The sequence below is a fragment of the Apis mellifera genome, linkage group LG1 (genome assembly GCF_003254395.2).
Source record: "Apis mellifera strain DH4 linkage group LG1, Amel_HAv3.1, whole genome shotgun sequence".
Classification (NCBI taxonomy): domain Eukaryota; kingdom Metazoa; phylum Arthropoda; class Insecta; order Hymenoptera; family Apidae; genus Apis; species Apis mellifera.
In genome coordinates this window covers 9,470,807-9,488,683 of record NC_037638.1, presented here as the reverse complement: position 1 = coordinate 9,488,683, position 17,877 = coordinate 9,470,807, and the positions used below count along the sequence as shown (strand labels likewise).

General features: G+C 34.4%; 1 protein-coding gene and 1 long non-coding RNA gene across 4 annotated transcripts in view; one reads left to right on the top strand and one right to left on the bottom strand.

Annotated features, from left to right (window-relative positions):
- Positions 1-17,877, bottom strand: part of LOC409608 (peroxidasin) — a 278,859-nt gene that overhangs the window by 148,408 nt on the left and 112,574 nt on the right. The window lies entirely within an intron of this gene.
- Positions 3,483-8,277, top strand: LOC102655437. The gene is made up of 4 exons (XR_411095.3): positions 3,483-4,680; positions 4,741-7,754; positions 7,824-7,951; positions 8,015-8,277. It is a non-coding gene; the product is annotated as an uncharacterized LOC102655437 (long non-coding RNA).

The following is a 17,877-nucleotide window of genomic DNA, read 5'->3' as shown; positions in this document are numbered from 1 at the left end:
TCCACTACCGAATGTAATCAGATTTTTGTTATTAACTTTTTATCAATGATTAATATATTATCCTTGAAATTAAAGGCTAGTGGAACTATAATTTTCCACTTGTAATGACAAGATCAGTAAGATCAGAGAACAATTGTCGTAACATTATTCGTTTAAATTAATCATAGATAAAAATACATTCTCTAAATTTTCTTTAAATCTTAAATCTTATTAAAAAATAATTAACATATATGAAAGATAATTTTTATAGTAGTAATTCCAAAACCAAAAAACATTGCTCAAATTTATGCTTAAAAAAATTCTGATTACATTCGCCCTCCCGTTTAATCCTATCTTATCACCCAACTACGAGTTGAAAACTTGAACGTACAAAAAAACCTTAAAACTCGACACACGACACGCAAGCAAAAGCAAAAATATCCAAACCAAAGTACATATTCAAAAGGCGAGATACATTTTCATTTCCCTTTTCCTTCCCCCACGTTCATAAAAATTTAAATTTCGCATACGTAGTCCACCTATCACCCAACTTTCTATATTCCGAAAATTACCAAAAATTCAAGGAACGAGCGTCGACAATTCGCATCGAAGTTTCGCGAGAAAAGACGAGAGAAGGAAATAGAAGAAGAAGAGGAGGAGGAAGAAGGAGGAGGAGAAGGGGAAGCAAGTCTGATCTGATCTTTCATCGCATTTACGGAAGAAGCTTTCTCGCGTTGTCCGTGGGACCGCGTTTGCCAGCAGTTTTTTTGGGAGCAAGTTCTCTTCCTCGTCGCATCCAGAAGTGCATGTACATGTCAAGCCGCAGAATGGACAGCGAGCAAATACCATAGGCGGATGCGTGTACGTGCTCGGGATGGGGATCTTGATCCCCATTTCGTCTACCTCCCCCTACGCATACGAATCCATAGCGCGTGTATACACACACACACACACACAAGCGCGTGATACGTGTTGTGCGCATCTCAGATTCTCATGGGACAAAACCTCGCCGACGGCTGCTTCTCTGAAGCGATAACTCACTGCCACTTTGCGAACATCCTTCCCTGTCCTACCTTCTGAAACGGTTTTAAATTCGATGATCGGGTTGAATCATAAGATGTTTGCTGTGAAAACGAGTGAAAATCGTGGAGAGTTAAGTTTCTTAAGATGATCATTTAATTTAACCAAGATTTTTAATTTTTATTTTGATTTTATCTTCCTTAATTTTAGGTTGTTTCGTGGAACGCATGGGAGAATTGCTGCTTCATGATTGAGACAATAATTACAAATTATTTATTGGTCGAAGAATTAATTATTCTTTATAATAAATTACTAGATGTATAACAAGAAGATTAAGAATTAGTATTTTAACTTGAATTTTGTGAAACTTATATTGAAAGATTATGGAAGATTTTATCTTCTACTTTGAATTGAAACGAAACTTCAAGTCGCAGATGATTGATTATCAAATATGTGTATATTAATTCCGGGCAAATTTATGAAGCATTGATCAAATTTATGAAGCCAATTCGGCAATCGCAAGAAAGGATTGACGAGAAAGCAATGAAACCTAACCTCAAAATCCTTTATACTTCGCACGCAATATTATTGAAAGCAGGCCACGGGATCGAAATAATTCGATCCATTTGGCATGGAAATAGGGTAGCCAGGGAAACGAGCGTCGAGAAGACAAAAGAGGCGTGAAACATTGGCCGGAGGAAGAGGATCAAGCGCGGTGTACGCGGATGCAATGCCGATGGCGGTGAACACGAGCGAAAGCATTGCCCTCGTGGAGGAAGAGAGTGGGATGGCGGCGTTTCCATCTTGCATCGCGGAGACAATATTGCTCGAAGACACTTTAAAAGTTCGGTAATAGGAGCCGCCATCCTTTCACGACCTCCAGTTCAATCCGTTCAGCGACCTTCTCCTTCCTTCCTCCGTACTTCATCCCACGTTTCCATCGCACTGTCCTCTCGCATTTCTCACATCTCCAAGTTGCAACCTCCTCTACGAATAGTTTCTTCATATATTGGGTCATCCTTTTAGTTCGAGCCTGAGGTCGTTTCGAGGCTGCCAAATCGTTGCCCTCGTCATGCCTTTCTTCAAGGGGGGAGCATGAATCTTAAAAATTGTTGTGAGTATATCCATTCTTCGATCAATTATTCTCTTGTTGTGTATTAGAGAATTATTTCAGCGTTGGACGAGAATCTGTCTTAAAAATTTGTTCCTAGATTTAGAAGTTGTGGTATTTATAATCATTGGTCCCAAAAATTCTTTTTGATTCTTTTTGGACGTTTAAAAATTTTGATTCTAGTTTGATTTGTTAAATAATCATCTCATGATATGTTTTAAAGTTTTTTTCTTCAAGTTTAAAAATTATTATAAATATATATATTTATAGATGAGAGGGGAAAAGTATTTGAACGTAGATTACTTAATTAGCTTGTTTCAGGAGTTCTTTTCTTATTATAAATTCGTTCCATCTATTTGCAAGTTTTGATTTCATGATTTCTTTTTTATTTATTCGCAAAATTGAGAAAACTTTTAGTGCAATTTAAAGAATTAAATTTTTCAAAGATGAAAAATCGGAGAACGATTCAAAAATAAGCTTTGATTATCAAAAAATGTTTGGAATAATATATTTTATAAATTTTATCCATATAATTCTCATAACTTATTTTCTTTTTTCAAATTAAATTTTCTCCTTCATTGATCGAAAAGATATTTATTCGCGGCTTAACTTTACCGATCAACCATGACTTTTAGAGGATGATCGATGACTCTTTTCACGCATCATTTCAAACGCGTGCATCATGACAGGATCTATAATAGAGCATGCATGCTCGAAAAAGAGTTTTTCTTCGAAGATTTAATATCGTATCAGCACGCGAGCGTTCAACAACATTCACGCTCCTTTTTATATCTAAATTGCTCGAGAAATATTATCAAACAACGTAAAGATATATTGTACAGGGAAATATAATAATGAAAAATGAACAATTCCAAAGACGTGAACATCTTGTTTTAGAAAATTTATATCGAGATTCGTTCTATCATTCTATCATTTATATTATGAAAGTAATATCGTCTCCTCGTTTCGAAAATTTTTATCAGAGTCTTGTATATTATGGAAGTAATTTGGTGAATAGTCATAACTTCTTTTGGTTACGAAGAAATTGATACTTTTCTACGAAAAATTTGGAAATCAAAATGACAGAAATCTTTATAAATATTTTATACTTTGTCCATTGTTACAATTGAAAGAGTCAAGATAGAAAATATAAACAAGAAAGTAAAAATTTATTATTGCATTGCATTTTTTTAACAAATATAAATTTTAAAATATTCAATTTCTTTCTTCGATTTTTATATAATCATTCTGTTTGATCAGCAATATGATAAAAAGGACGTTAAAAATTTATAAAAATTAAATTAAAAGAATTCCCAGAAATCAATATATATATATTTATAATAAATTATAAATAAATAGAATTATAGATCTTGTAATAGAATTCATTTGAGAGTGTAAACATAAATTTGATGACAACAGTGATGAAATTATCGTTGTATATCAAAGCAATCATACAAATTAATTATGCAAAGGAATGCTAGCTTGGGAATATAGAGCAAAGCTTGTCAGTTAGCCTAGGAACATCAAGTTATAGTATCCTCAATCATAATTGTTAGTGAAATTTTGGTAACTAGAGCAGTCGATGTCTGAAATATCTAATTGCCAGACCATCCACAAGCTTCATCAAGTCGATTATTTAACAAAAGAAAATAATTACAATATTTTTACAATATATAACTTAAATCTTGCCAATTAAAATTTTAACATTTTCTCATACATCTCCTATATATATCAAAACATACTTAAATAATTTTAAATTTCCGATAATTAAATCTTCCAATAAAATATTCTTTCAAATAAAATTCGTATAATTTTCATTCATTCATTTCGAAACAACTAAATTTATTTATTTAAAATCAACACACCCTCGACACGAGAGAATTCCCATAGAATTCCAAATACACGAATCGATAAACAGGCATTCGTTCACATACGACAAGAAAAATTGATACCCGTTAAATTCGATATCTCTCCCGTTGTCGAGCCATCGATCAAACAGGTGACGCTTTATCGGTTAGTTACTAATCACCTTTCCAAAGGGTCCAAAGGGAGTTTTATTTTAGCATAATTCCAATTTTATCCCCGGACGAGCAGCAGCACGGTTGCTCGAAGATGAATAGCCGGGGGCGGCCGATCAGATAAAACGATTCTGAAAGATGGAGAACAAAGAGAAAAGGAAGAGAAGAAAAAGGGAAGGGGGGGGAAAGAAATGGACGAAATAAGAAGGAGAAATTCCAAGAATCGAGCAGGGCCGTAATTCGGTCCAGTCAGCTTAAAATGCAACCTAACTCTTCCCGCCCGACTAGTGGAACCACCCGATTTGAATATCCAACTGAATTAAGACAGCCTCACGGGCCATTAAGTCAAGCGAAAAGAGGTGGAAACTTTTCTGGTATTACCCAAGACGTAAAGGGACTCGCGCTATCGAATTTATATTGCGACAAGTGCATACAGGACTTAGTAGGATAGAAAATATGAATTCTCGAGCGTTCGATTTCATTGTGTGAATGAAATCTGACGGGGATTTTTCATCATTATTACGCGATAAATTATTCCAACTATGTTATCTGGTAAGTTGAAATAATATTAAGTAAAATGTCGTATTTATACTAATTTTTTATTCGTTTTAGATTTACATTACGTGTATTGAGTAAAAAATACGTTCCATTGATTGATTTGGTCATACGTATATCAAAGATCGATGATAGAAATCAATATTCGAAGATTGGTTGTTTATTTATCAAGTTACAAACAATTTTTAAATTGGACGAAGCGAAGATGAAATGATCTCTGTCTCGTCTAGCGGAAAATTAAATTGCTTACGACTGGAAGAACAAAAGAAGTTCATTTTTGCATGCCAACTTGTGTGTTCCAGCCCCTGGAATCATCCCTTCAAATTTTCTACCCACTTGATCCGAACACCTTGTATATATAGGTCAACTATGCAACAACTTCGAACGAATTTGTTTTGTCCTATTCGTGTTGATTTTTCTCTCTTGGCTTTTTCCAGATTAACCTAACCTTTCTGTGCATATACGGACGCATAGGCAAAATTCCATCCAACTGAAAAGCAATTTACGAATGCATGAAGGGATCGGGTGGAAAATATTTACCATTTAGAAAATGCAGAGTGGGAAAATTAAATTTAAAGATATCACGCTTGTTTAGATTATGTTATTTGCGCGTGCGTATATATATATAGGAATTAAAATTTTATAAATACGTTTATGAAAAAAAATTTCGTGACATCTGGGGAGAAATTTCCGAAAAAGATTTCCATGAAAATGGTGTCATGCTGACACGCGAAAATTCTTAGTAAAAAGAAACCTCTTTTTTTTTATTTTATTTTATTTTATTTTATTCATTTTTTTATTTTTCTTTTTTTTCCTTCGAAATTGGCATGTAAAATGCATAACCAATATTGACCGTCGGCCACATTTTTGCACGTACATGTTTTCAGGTTTTTGTGTCCTATTTCGCGACGTATTTTGTTAACCTCGTAAAAAAAAAATTTTTCGAAATTATACTTAAACGATATTATATTAGAAAGAAATGTTTGCGTGAAGTGATTTTACAAAAAAAAAAAAAAGATAAATTAATCAGTAGAGTTAATTGATGAAAAAATGGGGAAAAATTTCTGGAAATAAAAAAACGAAAGAGAGATGCGTAAAATATATTTGTAAAACTCTCCGTAACAAAACAGCAGAGAGAAATAACGATCGTGCACCAATTCCCTTCGTAATTCCTGCATTTTCCGTTTGTATATAATCCTCTATTTTAATACACCTTAATATTTGCATTATCGACATTGCACGCGCATTATTTATATATCAATCTAATAAAAAAATAAACATTTCTTTTATACGAAAAATTTATCCGTAACGTTGTATCAACTCCTGCTATTATGACACCGCCGCGACATTAATTGGAAAATAACTTGTAATTGAAGAACAACGAAGGTTAAAAAAATTTAAAAAAAAAAAGAGAGAGAGAGAGAGATAAATTAGAGAAATAAAAAGCAATATCTTGAAATCTATTTTTATAAATTTTACAAAGGATTATAAATTTCGATCGGAGAAGCAAATTTCATTGAACTTTCGAAACTTTACGAGAGGGCAGTTTAACGCGAAACGCGAAATCGTAGAGAGAGACGCGGGTGGGGAGGGGAAAAAACTGGAATAAAACATTAAAATTCAGAATAAACCGTTCCCGGCCGTTTAACTCGAAAATTCAAGAGAGAAACCCGTGATTGAAAATTTGAATGCGTTGGCCATACAGTATATTTGCCGCACGAAACAATGAACCGACTAAATAATCGAGCGCGAAATATCCTATTTTTGATTCTCTCTTTCTCTCTCTTTTTTTTTTCGCGCACTATTTTATTCTTGTCAACTGAATTTTTGATTGACCATTTCGAAATAAACACGGGACCGCGCTCAATTTACGCGCTAAATCGATCTGTATTTCGATGGTATCGTTATTCGAGAACCATTTCTAGAAATTTGTTCGTATTTTATTATTTCACATTTTTCAATGGACGGATGTAATGATACGATACGCGTGATTTATCTCGTCTCAAATATTTTTTCACGACGATAAAATAATTATAAAATAATTTTTTGAAATTACAGAACGAGGGAATCAGGATTTTAGGGGAATTTAATTCATCTAGAGATTTTTCTCTACGTGAATTTTAACAAATACACGTAAAAGTTATTTTATTAAAGTGTGAAATTAATATTCTGTGAATCTTTAATAAACGATTGCATCATACAAGAGACGTAAATCGAGAAAAACACACGAAAAGTTCTTCAGTGATCGATTTTGAATTTCAAGAATCCTTTCATAAGAAATGATCAATAATCGTTCGTGGAGGAACGTGAACGGATTGATATTCCAGGCTTATCCAATCTCAACGTGGAATTCTTTTTATCATCAAATCCTGATCAAATTTTCATAAATCATAACCATTCGTCAATTTTTCTCTAGAAAATTGTATTGCAACTTTTTCTTCCAAATTCCAAAATCAAAATTTCCACTGTTCGTGTGAAAAACAAAAGAAAAAAATTATAAAATAGCCAATAAACTGGCCCAAAAATAATAAGAAGATACATTATTTTCCTCCAATTATTTTAGTTTAATCGATCAACAAAAATCCAAGAACCGCGAACACCAAGAGAGAAAACAAAGTTTCTTTTCGAAGAGAGAAGAAAGGCGGTTTGCTCGAAAGCTGAGCCATCGGGATACGTTTGACAAACAACGTTCAACGTTGTATTTTCATATTTCCATATCCGTAACGCATAACACATCACGGAGAAAAAAAAACACAAGCAAGGAAGGAAAACCAGGATACGGAGCTTGGACCATTTTTGATTCTTTGAAGGTGTAACGTGATCTATCAAATATTATATGGAAAGTACTATAAAATTGAGAGTGCAAGTTTCTTTAGCGAAAGGAAAATATGAAACTTTCATGAAGGAAATATCAAATATTTATATACACGAGATTATCATAATGCAATCTTTTTCAAAACTCGTTTGTTCGTTACGAAATGTAATACCTTTGTGTATTTCTTCTCCGAGTTTCTATATGCATTTCTTTTAAGATGATTAAAATTTCGACTTAATAGGACTTTTAGGAACGAGTAAGAGAGAGTTTAAATTGCTATAATAATCTGTATTCTTTTTTTTAATTTTATTATTATTCTTTTCAGATATTTGTGACGAAGAAAGGGAATTCTATAAAGAGATACGATTTACTTATTTCAAGTTTTATAAAGGAAAGAATAAGATGTTTATATTTATTGGAAACATAATAAAGAAGCATCGTTATATGCACAAGGTAATAATTTATTTTTGTTTTTTTATTATTTTAATTAATTTTCACGGATAAAAATTTTTTTAGAGATATATATGTGAATGACAGAGGTAACAGAAATAAAAAGCGAGTAAAAAATATATGTATATGGTGCAATATTGTATCCACTAATGGATTAAAAGTTTTGTTATAAAATAGAAATGATATCCGAAACTTTTTACTCTCTGATTGTATGAATTGTATTTAAATTTGTACTGCACAAATTATACCATGAAATGAAATATTGTCCAAGTAATTAAAAAACTGATGAACTTTTATGAAACTAAACACACAAATAAAAAAAAAATATCTATAAAAGCATATTCCTTTTTTGGAAAAATTTATATTATAAAAATAGTTTATTTTACAAATGAAACAATATTTATCATAAATATCCAAATACATATATATGTATATATATTCAACCTTCGAATAATTTCATTTTCTTTTCAAACACTTATAAATTATATCCACGTTACACAAACGAAGGATTGTGTTAAAACTACAAAACGTTGGAATGAAACGAAGGCATCGTCCGGCAACAATTGCAAAGCCAGGGGGAAAGCCAGTAAAAACTTCTAATATATACAAAGTAACAATGGAAAAAAAAAGAAGAAGAAGAAGAAAGAGAGGAAAGCACGAATGCATCGCGCAACAAATCCAAGAAAAAGTTTCGTTGCAACGGGGTAGGGAAAAAAGGAAATGGCTAGCATCTTGCGGAACATGCATAAACGAAAAAAAAGAAAAAAAGAGCCGCCGCGCAAGAAACCCATAACGTTTGTTTTCTATTTTCGAACAAAGATCCCATCTCCAAAAATTACCGATCGCTTGAAATAGAAGAAAATCGAAAAACTTTGCAACGAAAATTAAATAAACAAAAATATTTTAAAAAGGAGCTTCCCATCCAACCATTTTTATCCACCACCAAGAGGAGAAACAAAATTTCAACGCTATCGAATTTCATCCCCCTTCGACCACCTCCTCTCTCATCTCCTTCCCTCCATCGAGACGTGTGCTTCGTTTCCTTTCTTTCAAAGGATGCTGGGAATTATTAACGGGCCCGACCTATACGAAATCTCGCGGGGATTGATCGCGGTTTCATCGCTTAGCCACCCACCCCATCTACCATCCTCGCCCACCCCAGGCATACAGGTGCATCCGCAGTGCGATTGTTCGCACAGCGCACGTACGGATACAACTGGCGATGTGCACAACAATCACTGTTACGTACGCAACATACATAGATCGAATACGTTGTGCACAGCGTAGGGGAGGAGGGGGGAGTGCAAGAGGATAGAAACGCTCATGCATTTATTTATGGAAGATCCCGAGAGTCACGGGGCCAGATGCGGCAATACGGCGAAATCGTGCCAGTTTACAACGACAACGTGTATCGCGAATGGGGAAGAGAGAGAGAGAGAGAGTCGGATTTACATTCGCAACTTTCGCAGTTTAACGGCAAATATGCCGCGTTTACCACCGCGTTTCTGCATCCCTTGGCACGCGGGGGTGGTGGAGGGAAGGCAGCGGGCGTGGTTTGCGCTCGGGGGAAAAAAAAAGGACGATACATGTATAATTAAGGGCGCGCGATTGACATGCATCCTCCCTGGATTTTGATTGGTATTCGTGCAAAGCGAAATGGGAGAAAGATCGATGTTGGTGGTTCGGATTATTATCTTGCGTTTCGAAATTGTTTTTCAAATTGAAGATAGTTGCAGTGTTTTTGATCAGGATTTTTGTGCGAAAATAATAGAGATGATTTATCTGATAAATTTTCTGAACAAATTCCTCCTTTTTTTACGCGAATTAAAAAATTCAATAGGATTTCCAATTATAATTCAATTAAACGTAATTTCAAAATATATTTACGGAAGAAATAAACCGATGAATTGCATAAGAACCGTCTTATTCATGCTTGAAATTGTAGAATCCTTTCTATCTCAAGTAGTATTTCAACGGTTGTTACGGTTTTAGTGCCTTGGAGGGATTATAGCTCACCGAGTTTCATAGATACAGCTGTTGCAAGCTCGATACGCCATAAATTAATAAAGAGCAATCTGATTCGAAACAGTTTCGGATGACCGACTTGCGAAATATCTTACATAAAAACATCGTGATGCCGATCATCGATCCCGAAATACCGATTTATAATCCCTTAAAAGATATTTCAAATTTACATCCCATATTTTTCTTATTCCCTTAAAAATTCACGATATCGATTCTTCACACCCATCCTACGTTAATTAAACGTTCAAAAGGGATTTGCAAATTTTCCATTCCTCTCCCCCGGAAGAATTCTACGGGATCGGGAAAATATGAAATACGTTCGGCCAAGATGAATTCGTTACGGAAGGTTGGGGCAGAGAGAATCGCAGATTCGAGCGCGGGCAAAGTGAAATTCGCCGAGGAGGAAGAATGCGGGGATATTGGCTCGTCTTGTTATTGTTAATTAACGTCCGCCATCAACGACGATTGATTGATAATTCGATTGATCGGCAGCGAATGGTAAAGAGACCCACGGTTTCGAGGGGCCATTTTCGAATTGCGGCGAAGCAAGCGTCGCGAATCTCTGCATCGCCCGGCCTCTAATGGATCGGCGGTATTTGCCGCGCGCGCTCGAGTGTACTTCCGCTGCTAACGAGATTATGCGAATATGTCGCGACCCTCGATGATACATGGCCGTAATTACGCGGCCGCGTGTCAAGAAATTGGGCGCTCTCGATTCGATTCTCTTGTTTCCTTCTCCCTTGTCGATGATGCAATTATTGAACGAAGAGGAGGCAGATTCTCTATTTACAATTAAACTGAAATTTCGTCTTTTTAAATTAATTTTAACAGAGGTTGTATCGATATGCTTCTAAAGAAGAAATAAACGCGAAAGTTGTACACGAAAAATATTGTATATAAACTTTCTAAAATTTTTAAACGAACGTATTATAATAAATTGGATAACGTTGCAATGTTTTTATATTTCAAGTTTTCATTTCCAAGATAATCGACTTCGAGTAAATTCTTTTAAATAAAATCTGAATAAATACAGACTTAATTATCATTTGTTACAATGTTGCATAATTAAATTGATTTTGATTATCAATTTCTATCAATTTGTTGATAATACAAGATTAAGAATAGATAGAGCATCGTATTAAGTAAAGAATCAACATCAGGGAAGCTATCTAAACCGTGGAACGGAAGAAAAACTTTATTACTTCCTCCCCGTTCGATCTTTGAATCAGCCCGCATAAAGATATCCACGGTGAAAGAAAGCTCACTCACGATAATGTTAAATATTCCCTCATCATCATTACCATTACGATCAGGCAAAGCTGAAGCAAGCAAGTAATCGGCTCGTTGAACGAGCAGGGAAACCACTCTCGAACCACCACCCTCTCCCTGTGGATCCGTTTCGATAATAATCGAAAACCGCTTGAAAATCTTTCCCTCCTCGAGCCAAGTGTCGCGGAAGGGAAGATAACGAAGATAAGGGCCGTTTTAACGTAAACCTTTAACGTCAGCGAATCAGGAATACGAGAGAAAATAGGAATGGTATTCGATTACACGTGACGCTATACGCGTAATAATTATACGCCCGGTGTCCATTGGATACGATTAACTGGTGGTATTTCGTCCAAGGACTTAATCTACCTCATCATTCGGATTACGGATACAAAGCCACTCTGAACTTCCGCTTGGCACGATCGAGTCCCTCGGCAAATTGAAAGGCGGACTCTGTGTAGTAACGAACAAGACGAAATTACATAGATGTCGCCACTTGTATAGATGTACCGTCACGTATTGCAGAGTTATATATATATTTGTGATGAAGCTTGTGAATGATTAACCACGTTGTTAATCAATTAATTAATAACAGAATTGAACAAGATCTTTATTGGGGAGAGAGATCGATATAATTTTTACTTTCTTCGACGATTAACCAATTCTTTTATATTTTAGACGTTAAAAAGGTGTTCAAATGACACTGAACTATCGAAGATACTTAAGTAAAAAAGAAAAAAAAGTAAAAAGTGCTAATGAATATGTACGATGTCGTATTCAAAATTACTTTATAAAAAGCTTTTAAACATACTTTCGCGAGCAGCAATGAATCGATAATGAAATTTATATTTCCCCTCTTCGTCAAACTCTCTTACAAGTATCGTTATCAAGGATCAAAAAAAAAAAAAAAAAAGAAAATTTATCGCGTTGCGAGCACTCCGTCGGGATCATCGATCATGGATAGTGGGAAAGTATGGTTACGGATACCCAAACAAATCGCGTACATACTGTTACTAACGATGAAACAGCCGCAAACGTTCTCATACATCATGCAATGCAAATGAACGAGCAGGTAAATTACGCGTTTCGATTCGTTCAACCCCTTTCCGGTCGACGTCCACTTCCGGCATCGATATCACGTTTCGTTCCATTGTTATCGTTGCCGATTCTTTTTTACAAGTTTCGCCGAAACTGAAATCGAATAATCATCTCCTCTTTCACTCGCCAATCATCTCCTTCGTATAATTCTTCGTCGAGGATTTTGCGCGAGTCGTTATCTTCTGGATAAATGCATTGTGAAAAATTCTTTTCAATTCTTTCCGTCGGAAAAGGGATTGATTTTGAAGGGATTCAGAAAAGAAAGTAATGCAACTATTATTATTATTATTATTTGATAAAAGATTCTTTCGATTATCAGAAATTGGAGCAGTGTTATTCAGTACATAACGTTCAAACAACAAGCAACTGTTCATTTCGGCTCATTCAATCGGGAATTCAAAACTCATTTGGGCAAATGAAAAGAACACGAATCAAATAAAGAAGAATAAAGAAGAATTTGGAAATTTCGTTCACTGTGAGGTTTTTCAATTTTCGAGAATTGGTATGATTATTGTTTATGTATATTGATAAATCATTGATCCAGTTGAGGCATAAAGTCTCAAGCTTCCACTCTGCTGGATTCAGAGTTGCTAATACCTCTGTCTTCACTTAGCTAATTATTTAGTAAAAGATTCTTTCGATTATCAGAAATTGGAGTAGTGTTATTCAGTATATAATGTTCAAACAACAGTTGCAAACAACAAGCAACATTCATTTCGGCTCATTCAATCGGGAATTCAAAACTCATTTGGGCAAATGAAAAGAACACGAATCAAATAAAGAAGAATAAAAAAGAATTTGGAAATTTTGTTCACCATGAGGTTTTTCAATTTTCGAGAATTGGTATGATTATTGTTTATGTATATTGATAAGTCATTGATCCAGTTAAACATAAAGTCTCAAGCTTCCACTTTGTTGGATTCAGAGTTGCTAATACCTCTGTCTTCACTTAGTTAATTATTTGGTAAAAGATTCTTTCGATTATCAGAAATTGGAACAGTGTTATAATGTTCAAACAACAGTTGCAAACAGCAAGCAACTTCGTTCACTTCGGCACATACAATCGGGAATTCAAAACTCATTTGGGCAAATGAAAAGAACACGAATCAAATAAAGAAGAATTTGGAAATTTCGTTCACTGTGAGGTTTTTCAATTTTCGAGAATTGGTATGACTATTGTTTATGTATATTGATAAGTCATTGATCCAGTTAAACATAAAGTCTCAAGCTTCCATTCTGTTGGATTCAGAGTTGCTAATACCTCCGTCTTCACTTAGCTAATTTCTTCGTCCGTAGCTATATCTTCGCTAATTTCATTATCTGATAACTTTACCCTCCCAATTAGTTTCTTTATCAGTTGCTCTCACGCTAGTTTCGTTGCTTTTAGTTTCTCCCTCGCTTGGCTAATTTCGTTGCCTATAACTCCATCCCCGGCATTGTTTGCGAGCAACCTTAGCCATCAATGTCCGCAAAAACTGAACACAGCATTCAGCTTAGAGATTTAATAATTCTTTTCTTTAACATGATCAAAGTTTCTTTCTATTTCATAAATTTCAATGTTATTCAAACGAGTAGAAAATGAAAATATATTTCCAAATATCTTTATTAAAAAAAAAGAAACTTTAAATATTGTAAATTTAAAAAAAAAGAAACTCGATAATTATTTTTATCGTAATGAGGATACGAATTATTTAATGAGCGGAACCAATTATCATAGTCCCCCCGTAACCTTATTATAAATTGGACAAAGCTCCACGTCAATTATATTTATCTTCGCCATTATTTTCACACAGAGATTGCATTTTCGCTCATCGATTGTAACAACCATTGAAATCAATCTCAAATAATCATCATATACATCTACGTGTATACATCTATTTCGCCTCGAGTTAAATGCGCCCACTAATTAGAGAACGGTTAATTTCGTTTATTAATAAAAAAAAAAAAAAAAAATAACGGATAAACAAGCATTTTACAACGGTTGAATTACAGTTCATTCTCGCATCGGTTGGGTAATAATTTCAGTGCAATTATTTCCAGGAGCATAATAATTACGCCGCAGGGGGAATATATTAATACAACACGACAAACGCGATATCTGTCGATTCGAATATTTCCAAGTTAGTGATAACATTTTGTAATTTATTAACATTCTCAGCACAACGGATTCTATTCGACGTATTACAGAATTCGTTCGATTATTCCTCGGCTCGATGAAATAATATTATTCGATTGTATTTCGAACAAATTGTCGCGAAAAATTAATCTCCCTTATTGCTTGCTTCTGCAAATATCCACGATGAAAGAATTTTCCTAATTTTATTAATGCAGAGGGATAGAGTTGTCAAATTTTTCCCGTGTATTTGATAAATACGTAAACAGAAATGAATTATCATATAGCTTTTCTTCCCTTGTTTTTAAGAAATTTTTAATTAGTATAAATTTTATCAAACTTTCAGAATTGAGTCATAAAAATAGATTCTATTATCTTCATTAGAAATTATGTTATTGCGAAGATGCAAGCATTAATAAAATTTCTCAACGCAATAATGATTAACTTATATTTGTTATAGCTTTTCATCAGTAAAGTTTCATCAACAAACACCAGTTATTAATAATTTGTAAAATTGAATAATATCAGTTTTGCCTCGACCTAGAGCGAAACCGGAAATATCATATCATCGACTAATAATCACTATTATAAGAGGGGCGCAGTTAATAACGACAATGTAATTAGAAGGTTGACGTTATTATCCTGTGTGTATTCTGTAATAGAGTTCTGATAAGCGAAGCATGTTCATTAGATCAGCTATGTTACGGATTCTGATACTGAGAGATTAATCTGTTCTATCGTTTTCGCGCGATATCATGGCATCTAATTAGATCTGGCCACGCTTCATAAATAATCATCTCTTTTGATATTTGTGATAATTAACCCGCGGAAATAATAATAGCTCCAGGGACGAGAGATCGATACACACAGTTCACTTGTGGAGAACGTTTCCAGGAAGAGGAAGACAATGTTCCTGTAACGCAGTTATCTATTTATTTACATTTCGTTTCCAAATTTTTTCTATACAATCTCGAAATCCATCAGATGTTATTCACACAATTTCTTCGATGAAACGAAAAACCTTTCCTTTCTAATCCGCTTTTACTTTTACCTTTTAGAATCGAATGAACCTGTAATTACATCGCTCTCATTTGTCGTCTCATTCTATTTCCACCATTTTGACGCTTCTCTAAACGTTAAAACTCACGAAAGCTCAGATTGGAAGGTGTTAATCGCCAGAAACCGCCGAAAAAATGAGAAGAATCTCTAATGGAAAAACGCGAAAATAAGCGTTCTCTCTGCGATGCAACAGAGTTGGCCACCTCTCGTTCGAGAAAGAGAGAAACAGACAGAATAAGAAAAAAAAAAAAAGCTGGCAGCAAGGTTTGGAGGGTCGTGAAAAATCAAGAAGATGCGTAAACTTGAAACGGGAAGAGGGTCGCAATTAAAATCATCCACGTTTCGCGCGTTCCATCCACGGGTCTGAACGACGCCTGTGTGATCTACTTTCAGCGCGCTATGAAGTTGCGGAAAGCGGTTGCAGCACAGCGTCATTATTAACGCGTGCTCTCATTAGAACCACCTAACCTCCACCGCGTAACCGCCGCGTAGTTTGCTCGCGATTTCAGCCTGGAATTCAGCCGCGCGAGTAAACCGTGACCACGCGTTTCCCCGAAGAACGGCGAAAACACCGACAACTTCCGACTCTGCTTACGCTTGTCGCAAGCCAACTTTGTTCAAATTAAGTGCATCGCCAAGTTTCTCGCGAATTCTCCTCCCCTTCTTTGGACATTTATCGAAGATTTGAAGAGGATAATTTAGGAAGAGGGGGAGGATGAATTTAGGAAGAAAGTATCCGAGGGGAAATGGGTTTTGTTCAAACTTAGACACGAAAATTGAAATTTAAAAATTTGTTCAACTTTCATACAGGTTTAAATTTTGTTGGATAATTGTGAATTGTTATTTATGTTAGAAGATTTAGAGAATTTGTTAGAATTTGTTTTGGAGCTTTATTACAGATGAAGTATTATAATTGATACTGAAAGAAGAGATAATAAAATTTGTATGAAGGAGAATTTTAAAGCAGAAGAGAGAAATTTTAATCGTAACAAAAGATTTGTTGAAGCTTAATATAAATAAAATTTTTTATCTTTTGATTTTAATCGCGTGTTATTATTCGTTTTGTTTTTACATATCTCACAAATTTTTATCTCTCTTCTCTTTTGATGCACGAAGTTAATGATATGTGGTTTCATTGATCATGTATTACATGGTTAAACAGCAATAAGGACAGTTTAATATTTGAAGAAATGTTTGAACCTCGCAAATTATACCGTCAAACGCACAAGTTGAAGTTATATTTAACTATCCATCATTTATGGAATTTTTAAACCGTCTACAAAACACGATACACATTCGTTAATCATTGATCCATATCAAAGGTTCTTTGCTAATTATCAATATTACGTCGATCGTCCTCAATTTTACACAATTTAGGACGAATTAAAAATCTGTGAAATTTCCTAGAAAACGAGAAGAGATCGGATGAAGCATCAAAGATCAAGCAATGGAGGAGAAGCAGATTTCATTCTCCGAATCAGCTATCAGATATATTAATCGCCCGCAGCGATGCGGTTCTTGGATACAAGAATTCCAAGAGGCAAAACGAAACGTAAGGCAATTATAACGAAATTTATCCGATCTAATTATCCGATCTAATTGCTGACCGATTTATTTCAGCGTATAAGATCGTAGCACACAGCTCCTACTATTTTTCTAAACAAGGGAAGATCGATTGACTCGGTGGGCCATTATCGAATTCTCATTAGAAGACGACTAGCTTGCTCCCTCGGCAAATGTACTAAATTTTATGCGAAGACTTTCAATTGAAATGCATCTTTAAACTGTAACTTTAAATAGAATTATAGTTTTTTATGTGCGATGAAAATATAGAGATTTAAACATGGGCGAGCGATACCTGGTTCTATATTTATATAGAAGAAAAAAAAAAATATTCATAAAGAATAAATAACATTTTTCACTTGAAAAAAATCGAATTTAAAAACTGTTCAAATACTGGAAAATTTGGATGACTGGATACCAGTGATAGAAGATCGTTATATATGCAAAAATAAATATAAAAAAAAAAAATTTGGAATAATATTTTCTGAAAATCCATCGTGTGGACACGTGTGGATTATTTTTATTTAATTCTAATTTTTTAGAAAACAAGAAATCGAGGGGGGAAAAAATATATTTCACGTTACCTTATTTCTTTTTTTTACGAAAAATTTTCAAAAAATCTTTATTCTCGAGAAAATAAAGTTTCAACCCCTCGACTTTTCTTCAAATATTACCCTTCTTATTTTCCTTCATTCATAAATCGACCAGCAACTGCTCCAACCAAAGGTAATAACTACTTCTCAATAAGACCAGAACGTTAATTTCATCGAACGTAACCGTACGTTTCTTCAATTAGAAAAAC